The following is a 10,566-nucleotide window of genomic DNA, read 5'->3' on the forward strand; positions in this document are numbered from 1 at the left end:
CTTCAAGTCGCTGAGATCTTCACCAAGAGTCTTCCTCGACCGCAGTTTGAGCAGTTTCGTCGCATGTTGCGCCTTGGGTCACCGCCTCTTGCTTGAGAGGGCATATTAGCCTAGCTTATATGTATGTAAACTATTAGATTTATTGTATACTTGAGGGGTGTATACTGTATCATTTTTCTAGTATTTATATATGATAACTCCCATGCCTATTGGTGTGGTATTCCATTCATTACAATATATATATATATATATATATATATATATATATATATATATATAGAGAGAGAGAGAGAGAGAGAGATTGGAGAGGAATTGGAAAGGAAAAGAGGAGGCAGAAGCCCTTTCTTTATAGGGTTAAATCTGAACACCATGCTGTGGTAAAACATTAGTCGCGTTGCGATCCACACATGGATAGATATTATACTTGCTTGCATGTAATGTCGGTTGGTGGAGTCATGTGCATTTAATGCATCAAACTACAGCTAATCCTCCGCTTCGTAAATTTTATAAACTCCGCCAAAACTTGTAGAAATCATAACTCTCGCATACGTGCTCCATTTTAGATGTTTTTTTATATCCATGTGTTCGTAGTGATGTCTACTACAACTTTCATTTAGATTACTTTGGCTAAAAAGTAATATAATTTCAATTTTTTTTATAAACAAAGGTTTATATTTTTTATCTCAAAAAGTGAAAATGAGGTATTACAACTCTCCCCCACTTATAAGGATTTCGTCTCCGAAATCTAACTCCTAGCACACTTTAAGATAATGCTGAAACACCATCTTATTGGGTTCCCGAGACATATTAGAACCTAGCTAGTGCCACCACTGATGGGTTTTACATGCAATAACACGTATAAATCCTTATACACTTAAGGGTACATGCAACCTATTAGATCTAGTCATAACACTATTGAAGTAACATTTTATTGAACAACAAGAACCCTATAACCCTAGGTAATTTTGAAAATCATATAAGAAAACATACCTCTCGATTTTTGTAGTAAACAATCAAGCAATCCTTCTTGTAGTTTCTTGGAAACTAGCTCCATAAATCCCACGCCTCTTATGGTTAACACCTAACCCTATCAATAAGGAGGCTTATGGTAGAGGAGAGGGGATGATGAAATTTTCGGCTATCACTTGTAAAGGTGGAGTGGCTGAAAATCGAAGGCCAAGGGTCCTTTATATAATGTAACTTGGAAACCCTAGATAACTCTAATTTGAATAAAATAATATTAATTCAAACTGGTTATTATCCAGCTTCCTATTTATCTGCATGGAATATTCCAGATGCCCTACAATAGCCTAAAAACCATCCACCACTTCCAAGGAAGGTTCTGGAACCTCTCTTGTTCAACTATTGAGCAATTAAACTTTAATCATTGCACTTTCAATTAATCCAATTAATCCCAAAATTAATTCAATTTAATTTCTGGTTAATTCTTAATTAAATATTACTATTTATAACTAATATATTATTTTCTTAACATATTAATAAATTAATTTATTTTTATTTATTAATCATATAAATAATCAATAAATCAGTCTCTCTTTCTCTTTAAAAGTCATCATTTTCAGTTATTAGGTTTGAGGCAACTCAAAAGGACTTTGCTAATAATTCAAGATATATACTAATTCAGTTATATACTTAGACACCTAATTCAATAGCAACATCAATTCTACCCATCTATACTTGTTCAGCTGTAATACGTTGTTTTGCACCTCAGACATACTAATAAACTCATTGCAAAGTCCCCCAAACATGGGAACTCATCGGTCTAAACTTCTAGAATTTGTACTTTACAATAACGATCACTTCCTGAAATAAGATGTTGATCAATTCTTTTAACAAGGAAAATCTGCCAACCCATTATGAAATGATTACCTAGGATAATCCACCCATAACGTCTCAACAAAATCCATATTTCGGATCATGCCAAAAATGGATTCTAGTACACCGTCCTGACTTCCAGTCAAGGCAACACCTTTCTGAGACAAAACCCTATGATTTACAACCTCATATTGCATCTGGTGTCTTCTCCTAGTTTAGATGTCCAACCACCTGATCGATCAACCAAGGGTACAACAACGAACTCATTGGTTCAAAACCCCTAGATCTAATACCCAAAACTACTAACCAACTCATGATAAAGTTCCTTATTTATCAATAGGAGTGCTAAAGCTTGACATATAATTTCTGGATCACAACCATGACCTTTACAACAATCTAATCACTTCACAAAATGTCTGATCATATCTCGCCGAACATTAGTTCAGCAACAACCTTCTTACAATGGTCTAACTATCCAAAATGCATCAAAACACATAGTGACATCGAAAAGCTATACACATGCTAGTTCATTATATGTTGTGACACCATTCAACTACCAGGACTATAGGCTTATGTCGTATCATCGTTGTTTTCATCATCCTTCATCGGGCTTGAAGAATCATAACCAACAACTTTGTAGGCTTATAGGTACACAGCCGTCATCCTACCCACCTAAAGGAACACAATCATCATCCCCCTTGACAATTACTAATCACAACATGTACCCACCACTTAGCCTCTTGAGACTATAAATAAAAAGAGGCATAAGATCCATATCTCAATGGTAGCTATAGTCTAACTATAACCCTACATTAACCTATGCAAATTATAGACAAACCTTAGACTAGCATCAACATATGAATGCTATTGGGAAACCATAATCTTACGTCAACCCACAAATACACAAGTACCAAAAAAGAGACCCTAAACCAAAACACAACTGATCACAACATCGACTTGAGTCTTCTCTAGTACTCCTAAGACAAGATCAATTGATGATGTTATAGATAAAAAAAATCCTCGAAGAGATACACTAGTCACCTCCGATTCCATGTGTCGTTAACCAACCTAACTTAAATAAGTACACCCAAAACCTTAAAAAATTTGAAGGGATATCTTAAAAAATCCTGATGTCCCACTAAAGTTCCTAATCCTAGAGGGAGTCTTTCGATCCTATAACTACACTGCAGGTTGAACCCTGGATGATATCACCATAATACCATTTTAACTAACACGACATCCCCAATGTTGAATCTCCTACTACCACAACCACTCATGTAGATCTTAACAAGAAGTCACTCTTTTTCTGAACCTTTAATACTTCATACTAAAGACCCCTAAGTAACCTAACCTCAGCTGCTGGCGACAACATCATGACTGACTGATCAAACATTGATCAATGAGTCGATCCATTAACCCAATGTATGTTGCTGATACATTAGAAAATATTGAATGGCATTACCACATCTTTTAATTGACATAGTCCATCCTGAAAACCATCTTATAAGCATCGTTTATTCCACTTACACATAATTCAGACAATAATACGTAAAGATAATGTGAAGAAAACATGCTTCCCTTGAAACTTGCACATACAGTTGGAAATCCCATGGCATAGGACAATTACATCCTTACAGTGAGTTAATCCAACTCCTCTAAAACTAATACAGACCCTGATTGGTCCATTCTTCTTCTTAAAAAACCACTTGACACTCCATATGACGAATCACCAAACCCGACAAATTTTTTGTTCAGTAGCTCTTATGCTGCAAGTACAACTCATGCATCCATGAAAGAGAAAAATACGTAGATAGTACCTTGGCAACCCATGCCACACCCGAGATCTAGTCAAATCTAAAATCTTACTTGACACCTAGAAGAAAAGTTCGAAAATTCCTTGAGAAGCACATCGGCAAGTCCTATAACCATGGCATTCCCGTGATATAATTCTTTCCCTCCTTTCCCATATCTATAAAACTAAACATAATAACCTTGGATACTTGAACCATAGCCTCTTCTAACCTACAATACTAAAACCAAAAGCCATACCGTTATTCTAATCCCTAATCTGAATACTTAGTTCTCCCCTACTTATTGTTCTAACTACCACCAGTTCTTGTCCACAAAATCAAAGTCTTAAACTGGCTCAACCAAAAGTTATAATCCTTGATTCTTAAAGAGTTTACCTTATATAGAATCATATAGTCAATCAAATAATTAGCTCCACCCTAGAACCCTATTAGAGAAGAACATGCAATAGGGCTAAGCCAAACATTCTAAGCCTATGTAACTCAGTTTTTGTGGTCGTCTAACAACTTAAAGAACTCTTGAATGATTCAAATAATTCAATGCTCCCATCATAACATGAAACTCTTGCCAATCAAAAAACAATCTATTCACACAACTTTCACATGAATCGACAAACTAAGACTGGATCAGAGTTAATCAAATTGTATCACCAAAAACTGAGCAACAACAGATTCATAACAAAATACCAAAATATGGAGGAATATACATGCCACCATTACAGGTGTTGAATCTCACACTATTCCTTCGGATAGTTAGAGACAAACTTCTATAATATACTTGTAATGCCCGTAGATTCGTGATTAATAGAAAATTATTTAGGATAATAAGCGCTAAAAATGACTTTTTAAGAGAAGATTATTTAAGATAAATAATATTAAACAAATTCATAGTATATGTAACAAGGATTGTGTACATACAAAGATTGCTGAAATCCGACTTCGTATGAAGAAGTTATGCTTCTTCAAAATTTCACAATTAAACCGGCAATGCTCTACGTATCATAAAAAGTGAATTTTTAATAAATCAATTTTTATCCATAAGGGATATAGTGTGCGGCACATTCCCATAGATGAGCGGCGCGTATAACTTTTCTGGCCTATTAATAGTCGGCTTCGTATAACCATTCACCTCTACACAGCTTTCCTCTCGAGTATTCTTCACTTTTAGGCCAGTTTTTGTGTTCCAACGAAGCCTTGCAACCGTTGGGGTATCCATCCAAGTAGGAGACATCAACTAGGATCCTTAAAAGTGTGATTTCCGGACTTTTGGTCAAAAGGGACATTTGTAAGTTAAGCTACAACCTAGTGTTTCGGTGTAACTTATATATATAGTTATAATCCGTTATTATGAACCTATAAATAAGATTTATGAGAAAACCTATATGCCGAAATGATTAATCTAATTACGGGAGAGGTGTCTAGAATGGTCACGTTGGCTTGGTTGTTGAATTTCAGAAAAGCTATATGTTGAACTGATCCTGCCTCTCAACTGTCCTTCCTGGCTGATCCTTACTTGATAGATCTTGATGTAGAAATTGGGATTCGTGAGGAACTAGACTATTATTAGTTACCAGGATTCTTCTATCTATCGATATAAGGATCCGATCTATTCTCCCTCGAAATCGAGAGACTTGGAAGAATATAATCTAATTCTATCAAACGAAAACGCAATACATCGACTAACCATCGTGGCAAAGGTGGCAATCCACATGTCGATCGTCATAATCGCTTCCTTATTGAATCCCGTGACACAACCCGATACTACCTCGAACAAGGCCCTCAAGACCTTCTAGTCAACCAACTCTTGCATGTTTGCACCATTCATACCCAAACCACAATGGCCACTTAGGCCCGAACAATCACCAAAATCATCCTTATCCAGACCAACCATAACCATAAAATTGATAGAGATGGAAGTAGTCTACAAATGAATCATAGTGTCAAACGACACTATCTACCATCTACCAGTGTCTTAGTAACCTCTCCGAACCTTCCTGATCCCCTGTATGGATCATGTGCTTCCGGTAGTACAAGCTGGTACTACCTTCCACATCTATCCATACTCGTCCCAAGAATTACCTTAAATTTCACATGTCACTGCTGACTTCCATTACTAAATGTTCTAACCATGTATACACGTGCTCACATAAGCATACACTACCAATCTTCTTAGACTCTTCTTCTAGAATTCTTCTTACACATATGCCCACACTAGCATATTTTGACACTTTTCCTAGGTTACTAGGAACTCCACCTCACCATGCTATTCCATTACGAAAGAAACTTCTATCAATGTCAATTAACTGGCTTACAAATACTAACTACATTCAACTAGAATTAAGTGGTCCTTTGACTGAGAGATCATACTCTACAACGGTTAGAGTAAAAAAGACCTATAATAGTGCTAAACCAAGAAATCCGAGACTATCTAATTCCAGGGCATAAAATCTAATTCCAGGGCATACAATCCTAATGTATTAGCCTAACAGTTAACCAATATCAATATAATTTTCATGTAGCACAAATAAATTAGTAGTCAACCAATCAAACTTCAATTAGCACATAACAAACAATTCCTAGACTAGAAGGCATCTTAAATATCAAGCAATTCTACAATGCAATTCCTGAAAATCCTTAGCCTGCTTACTAGCATGCATTTCTACTAATTCACATATCAACAAATATATAGCAAGTATGGATATTTTGGGAACCACTTTCCTTTCCAAGCTCTGAATGATTGTACGCATTGCATCTTAATTTTAACCTTTGTATAAAATTATTTTCTAAAACAGTTTGTATAAAATTCTTTTATTTTCTAAAAAGGTTTGTAAATATATTTCGGATCCTAGTTTGAGTTTGGAATCACACAAGTGTTCATCCAAATCCCTCAAACCAGGGCTATGATACCAACTTGTAACATCCCATTTTTCAAACCAAAACTTTCATTTTCAGAATAGATTATAGTGTAAACATTTATTCCCAAAGGTAATACGAAAACTCATTTGTCAAACATTGTAAATATAGATTCCAAAACATAGTAGTATCATGGAAACAAAAAAAGTCAAATTCATAAATCAACAACGATGCATGTGCGGTACAGTCAAGTTGGGACATTTCTCCTAATAGGAACTACCTGAAAAACATTCAATCTACAATGGAATCTTTATCCTGACAGGAACTACCTGAAAACATTCAATCTACAACTATAAAAACAAAACTTAGTGAGTTCTCTAAAATACCACATACGACAATATAAATACAATTCAAACAAGAAAGTGGCTCGTAACCTAGCATTGTTTCGCCATAAACAGTTGATTCGTAACTTTGCATAGTTCCGTCAATGCCTTGGGTATCTTTGACTTGAAGCCTTACGTCGTTCTTCTGTCATCAACCCTACAAACATAACAAATAGTTGACTCGCAACCTTACGTCGTTCTGTCAATGATATTGGGTATCTTTGACTCGAAACCTTGCATTCCGTCATCAACCATCCCCAACATGATGGTAGGTCTAGAGATGTCTTGGCTAATACAAAAGCCTTAGACATTAATACATTTAATAGGAATCTCCTTAGCAAACACCACACACACATAGAATAATAAGAGGCAAGCATCAATTATAGAGTGGACTCTTTATAGCCACCATAAAATTGCACTTGGTTATCCCTATGGAAGCAGAAAAAAAAGTAGTAAAAATGTTCCATTAAACAAAACAAAATTGTTTAGTCTATATATCACTCTATAAATGAACAACCAAATACTAACAACTATAATTTTTCCATTTGTAATAATTAAAAACTACATGTTATGATTGTATTAAACTTTAAATAGACGACACTTGGATTGGAGGAAGTAATTCATTTGACGATAGAAGTCAAAGAGTACATTTTTCCAACTTTTGGCGGATTTCTTTATTTTATCATATTTTACTTATGCATGATGGATTGAGTTTGCAAACAAAATATGTTTGATCTAATCGTAGATCAAATTGGTTGGTCCAACTTAGGGTTTAGTTATGTCTAAGATATAAATTTATGATTATCAAAACTTTGTTCCCTAACTTAATAGCTGTTTGACATTTTGATGTGAATGTTTTTAATGTATCTTTTTATAAATTTTTTCCCTTGATGATAGTGCTCTCATTTGAACAGCTCAATTTCACAACATCTACTATGCTAATATTCATCCAGAACAAAACTTAAAGTCCATCATAGAATGTTTACTTCAGCAGAGCCATCCCAGTCAGAAGTTTGATTTTATTAATGATGAAGATTCAATAAAACAATGGCGGAGCATTGTTCGTTCAAGATGAATACTGTTAATTTTGGATGATGTATGGTCTGATTCCATTGTTAAGGTCTTCAGGTTCAGGTCCCCAGGAATCAAGATTGTGGTTACATCTAGGACAACCTTTCAACAATTCAGTACATATCATTTACAACTTCTGAAACACCAAGATGCTATCGATCTGTTTTGTCACTTTGCATTTCCTGAACTTGAAAGTGAAACTGCGAATATACCTGACGCTCTTGTTGAAGAGGTAGAATGAAACTTCTTCTAAAATAACTGAACTTTGTAGGATTGATAATTATGTGACATTAGTACAGGTCAACATCAACTAAATACCCATTTACAGCATAGCATTCACATTAACTGGAATTTATGGTGTGCTAAATTAATTTAAGCTAATACATGATTGTTATTGCTAATCTTGGTCTCTTTTCTATTATAAGTCGTTTTTCCCCTTTTTATTAAAGTTTTAAGAAATTTTTACTAATCAGTATTAGCTTTCCGTAGATGGTGACACGTTGCAAGGGACATCCACTGACCCTTCGAGTGGCTGCTCATTTTCTAGTAAACAAAGGCGTGGAAAGATGGGTTCACGAGTTGAAAAGGCACTCTGCATGATGTGCCCAAATGTCATTGAGCACGGAGTTTAAATGTGTTTGAACTTCGAAGAAAAAAATTTAGTCAATAATTTTTACTTGGATTTATTTTAATACATGTTACTTTTGTAAATGGTGCCTAACTGGAGAAATGTTTGTGGTACTTATAAACTGGATTGAGTAAATAAAATGGAAATAAGAGTGTGTTTTATTATGAAAAAAATATAGTTATTAAAATCAAAAAGACCAAGAGGCATATAGTCTCGCCACTACAAGAAAAAGGACTATTAGTGAAGACAAGCGTCGCCGTTAAAGGTCGCGACACGTTGAGTATTAGCAGCGACATATAGAGTATTAGCGGCGATACCTTTGGGGAGAATTTTGATGGTCAAATTTTTTGAGTATTATCGGCGACATCTTTGGGGGAAACTTTGGCTGTCAAAATTTTCGAGTATTAGCGGCGACACCTTCGCTGCTATTGCTGTCGCCGCTATTGGTATGTACATTATCGATTTTCAATCATTGGATTAGGGAGAAAATCAACGATTAAGGTTTCACCTCATATTTCGACGCGGATCATGGTCGATGGGAATTAGCGGTGACGCAGTTAGCGGTGACATCCACCTTTAGCGGCGACACATAACGCGAAAATTATGTGTCGCCGCTAAAAGCATCGCTGCTAATTCCTATTATTTGTAGTGCGCGTAAAAGTTTCGCTTAGACATTTGTCTAGTTTAGGTTTAAATTAAGAGTCATTAAAAAAATTAATTAAAGGGCCCTTGATGTTCAGCATGGCCAAACTTGGAAGGAAAATAAATGGAAACTAAGACGATAAATTAAAGTTTAGGGGAAAAAGAAATTAGATTTATGTTCAGTTTTATGAACTATGAAGTATTACCATAATCCAAGGTTTTGCTATTAGAAACAAAAAATGGAGTTGCTTGTTTAAAATAAAATTATACATGACATAAAAAAGAAAAACTTTTGTAAAGGTTATTATTTTTTTTTTTCATGGAGAAATCAATGACTATTGAGGTAAGTGTTTGCACTCTTGCATTATGGTATGGGAAATGATTTTGTTGGAAAAAGAGGATGGATGAATGTTGTAAGTCAAAGAATATATAAACCCATAATCCAAAGTAAAAGTTTCAACAAAACAATAAACCAAGAAAAGGTTAGTTTAATAAGATCAAACAGTTTCTAATAGTTCAATATTCGAAAATGATGTCACTCAATCTAACAAATAATAAATAATGCAATATGAATCTATCCCAATGCCAAGTCCCATATTCCAAAGCTCACAAAGATGGTTAGATATGCACAAACATGGTATAATTACTCTATACGTGGTAGAATTACTCTACTCTATGGAAGAATCATTCTACTCAATACACTTTTATTGTCGTTCAATCACAAACTAGGTGACTTGTAAACCATCATCAAGAACTACACAAGGGATAGTGATAATTATTTAGAAAGCGTAGTGATAATTATTTAGAAATCTAATAATTTCAAATAAATTCAAATCTTGTAGATGTAGTGAAGGACACCCAAAGTCTCATGTTCTACTAATATTGTAGATGTAGTGAATGACACCCAATGTCTCATGCTCTGTGTGAATGCACAAATAGGATGCCAAATCGCTTTCAAATCAATAAAAATTCTAAGTGAATAAAATAATTTTGAAAAATTATATTTTATACAATGCATAAGCATAGTAAACACATTTGTCACACCCCCGGACCAGGACGGTGGAAACGTGCGGAGGCGGGTGACGTCATTGTGTAGTATCATAACATTTGAATATAAATGAAACATAGCAAATCCAAACATCATAAATTAAGATAACAAACTTACATTGTTTTTATAGCATGTATTTGTTCTCAAATTACACAAAAGAGACATTAGTAAGTAAATTCCAAACTACAACCAAAAATCTAGAATCCGCGATCCACAAACTTCCTTACTGAATCCCTGAGAATACAAGTCATATGAAAAGCGTCAACATATAATATGTTGGTGAGTTCATACACATTT

The 10,566-nt window shown here is 34.7% G+C and overlaps 1 protein-coding gene across 2 annotated transcripts in view; it reads left to right on the forward strand.

Annotated features, from left to right (window-relative positions):
• LOC145006185 (putative disease resistance protein At5g66910) overlaps positions 1–8,662 on the forward strand; it is a 28,470-nt gene extending 19,808 nt beyond the window's left edge. For both annotated transcript variants that reach the window (XR_013662827.1, XR_013662828.1), the window contains exons 2-3: positions 7,795–8,183; positions 8,441–8,662. The gene's annotated coding sequence lies outside the window, so the exon portion shown is untranslated. The remainder of the gene's footprint in view (positions 1–7,794; positions 8,184–8,440) is intronic.
• The last annotated feature ends 1,904 nt before the right edge of the window (positions 8,663–10,566 follow it).

This window comes from Lactuca saligna, chromosome 7 (assembly GCF_052625555.1).
Source record: "Lactuca saligna cultivar CGN05327 chromosome 7, ASM5262555v1, whole genome shotgun sequence".
Taxonomy (NCBI): Eukaryota; Viridiplantae; Streptophyta; class Magnoliopsida; order Asterales; family Asteraceae; genus Lactuca; species Lactuca saligna.